Raw genomic sequence first — 3,951 nt, 5'->3', positions numbered from 1 at the left:
AGTCAACAATAATAAAGCATGAGTACTCAACTCCAAGTTGATATATGAATATAGATCTTTCACAAGCATGTGACGGTAGCCAAGACAAAGGCCAAAAGGGAATTGGTGAAGATCACCATGACTCTTACAAGGGTAAAAAGTAAAGGTACAAGATAGGCCCTTCGCAGAGGGAAGCAGAGGTTGTCATGCGCTTTTGAGGTTTTGAATGTGTGTCCTCTTAGTGCGGAGGAACGTCACTTTATATTGCCTCCTGTGACAAAGAACTTTATTATGCAGTCTGTCGCTTTTATGTCTTCCTCATCACAGGTTCGTACAAAGCTTATTTTCCACACACTAATAGATCATACATATTAGAGAGCAATTTTTATTGCTTGCACCGATGACAACTTACTTGAAGGATCCTATTCAATCCATATGTAGGTATGGTGGACTCTCATGGCAAAACTGGATTGGATGTTTATGGATGCACAAGTAGTATCTCTACTTGGTGCGGGAGTTTTGGCTAATATGAGGTGGAAGCAATCGTCACATGCTAAGGGATCTCTAATCATATAACATTGTTTGGAACCAAGCAAACACAATTCATTATGTTGTCTTCCTTGTCCAACATCTACTCCTAGGCATGTAATAGTTTGGTGAGTGCTCACAATTGTAAAAAGTGTCTAAGATGATATATTTATATGTGAACCTCTCTTTCCTTATTACTTCTTATTAATTGCAACAATGACTAAGGTCTATGCTGATTTATTCTCAACAAGTTTCAATCATCATACGTGTCATAAGTGAAGTTATCACTTTTCATAAGATCGTCTCATGATCTTTCATGCTATCGTTCTTTCCATAAGTGATCCTGGTATGGAACACTAGACAGCGGTCAAGAATATCCTTAAGTACCTGAAGAGGACTAAGGAGATGGTTCTCGTTTATGGAGGTGACGAAGAGCTCGTCGTAAAAGGGTTACGTCGATGCTAGCTTCGACACAGATCCGGATGACTCTAAGTCACAGACCGGATACGTGTATGTTTTGAATGGTGGGGCAGTGAGCTGGTGCAGCAGCAAGCAAGAAGTCGTGGCAGCATCTACATGTGAAGCGGAGTACATAGCTGCTTCAGAAGCGGCTCGTGAAGGAATTTGGATGAAGGAGCTCATCACCAACCTTGGAGTGGTTCCAAGCGCGTTGGGTCCAATGACACTCTTCTGTGATAACACTGGGGCCATTGCCATAGCCAAGGAGCCCAGGTTTCACCGGAAGACCAAGCACATCAAACGCCACTACAACTCCATCCATGACCATGTCCAGAGTGGAGTAATAGATATTTGTAAAGTACACACGGATCTGAATGTTGCAGACCCGTTGACTAAACCTCTTCCTCGAGCAAAACATGATCAACACCATAATGCTATGGGTGTTCGATACATCACAATGTAACTAGATTATTGACTCTAGTGCAAGTGGGAGACTGTTGGAAATATGCCCTAGAGGCAATAATAAAATGGTTATTATCATATTTCCTTGTTCATGATAAATCGTCTATTGTTCATGCTATAATTGTATTAACAGGAAACGGTAATACATGTGTGAATAAATAGATCACAATGTGTCCCTAGCAAGCCTCTAGTTGGCTAGCTTGTTGATCAATATATGATCATGGTTTCCTGATCATGGGCATTAGATGTCATTGATAACGGGAGCACATCATTGGGAGAATGATGTGATGGACAAGACCCAATCCTAAGCATAGCACTAGATCGTATTGTTCGTATGCTAAAGCTTTTCTAATGTCAAGTGTCTTTTCCTTTAACCATGAGATTGTGCAACTCCCGGATACCATAGGAGTGCTTTGGGTGTACCAAACGTCACAACATAACTGGGTGACTATAAAGGTGCACTACGGGTACCTCTGAAAGTGTCTGTTGGGTTGGTACAAATCGAGATCGGGATTTGTCACTTTGTATGACGGAGAGGTATCTCTGGGCCCACTCGGTAGAACATCATCACGAGATCAATGTGACTAAGGAGTTAGTGACAGGATGACGTGCTACGGAATGAGTAAAGAGACTTACCGGTAACGAGATTGAACAAGGTATAGGTATACCGACGATCGAATCTCGGGCAAGTTCTATACCGATAGACAAAGGGAATTGTATACGGGATTGATTGAATCCTTGACATCGTGGTTCATCCGATGAGATCATCGTGGAACGTGTGGGAGCCACCATGGGTATCCAGATCCCGCTGATGGTTATTGGCCGGAGAGCGTCTCAGTCATGTCTGCATGCTTCCCGAACCCGTAGGGTCTACACACTTAAGGTTCGATGACGCTAGGGTTATAGGGAAATGTTATACGAGGTTACTGAAAGTTGTTCGGAGTCCCGGATGAGACCCCGGACGTCACGAGGAGCTCCGGAATGGTCCAGAGGTAAAGATTGATATATAGGATGGATGGTTTTGGACACCGGGAATGTTTCGGGCGTCACCGGTAGCGTGCTGGGACCATCAGGACCATCGGAAATGGTCCCGGGGGGTCCACCGGGAGGGTCCACCAGCCCCAAGAGGTAGCATGGTGTTGGGGAACTTCGCACGGGAAACAAAAAATTTCCTACGCGCACGAAGACCTATCATGGTGATGTCCATCTACGAGAGGGGATATTCGATCTACGTACCCTTGTAGACCGTACAACATAAGCGTTTAAGAAACGCGGTTGATGTAGTGGAACGTCGATGATATATTTATATGTGAACCTCTCTTTCCTTATTACTTCTTATTAATTGCAACAATGACTGAGGTCTATGCTGATTTATTCTCAACAAGTTTCAGTCATCATACGTGTCATAAGTGAAGTTATCACTTTCCATAAGATCGTCTCATGATCTTTCATGCTATCGTTCTTTCCATAAGTGATCCTGGTATGGAACACTAGACAGCGGTCAAGAATATCCTTAAGTACCTGAAGAGGACTAAGGAGATGTTTCTCGTTTATGGAGGTGACGAAGAGCTCGTCGTAAAAGGGTTACGTCGATGCTAGCTTCGACACAGATCCGGATGACTCTAAGTCACAGACCGGATACGTGTATGTTTTGAATGGTGGGGCAGTGAGCTGGTGCAGCAGCAAGCAAGAAGTCGTGGCAGCACCTAGATGTGAAGCGGAGTACATAGCTGCTTCAGAAGCGGCTCGTGAAGGAATTTGGATGAAGGAGCTCATCACCAACCTTGGAGTGGTTCCAAGCGCGTTGGGTCCAATGACACTCTTCTGTGATAACACCGGGGCCATTGCCATAGCCAAGGAGCCCAGGTTTCACCGGAAGACCAAGCACATCAAACGCCACTACAACTCCATCCATGACCATGTCCAGAGTGGAGTAATAGATATTTGTAAAGTACACACGGATTTGAATGTTGCAGACCCGTTGACTAAACCTCTTCCTCGAGCAAAACATGATCAACGCCATAATGCTATGGGTGTTCGATACATCACAATGTAACTAGATTATTGACTCTAGTGCAAGTGGGAGACTGTTGGAAATATGCCCTAGAGGCAATAATAAAATGGTTATTATCATATTTCCTTGTTCATGATAAATCGTCTATTGTTCATGCTATAATTGTATTAACAGGAAACAGTAATACATGTGTGAATAAATAGATCACAATGTGTCCCTAGCAAGCCTCTAGTTGGCTAGCTCGTTGATCAATAGATGATCATGGTTTCCTGATCATGGGCATTAGATGTCATTGATAACGGGAGCACATCATTGGGAGAATGATGTGATGGACAAGACCCAATCCTAAGCATAGCACTAGATCGTATTGTTCGTATGCTAAAGCTTTTCTAATGTCAAGTGTCTTTTCCTTTGACCATGAGATTTTGCAACTCCCGGATACCATAGGAGTGCTTTGGGTGTATCAAACGTCACAACATAACTGGGTGACTATAAAGGTGCACTACGGG

This window comes from Hordeum vulgare, chromosome 5H (genome assembly GCF_904849725.1).
Source record: "Hordeum vulgare subsp. vulgare chromosome 5H, MorexV3_pseudomolecules_assembly, whole genome shotgun sequence".
Taxonomy (NCBI): domain Eukaryota; kingdom Viridiplantae; phylum Streptophyta; class Magnoliopsida; order Poales; family Poaceae; genus Hordeum; species Hordeum vulgare.
This window is presented reverse-complemented; position numbering follows the sequence as displayed.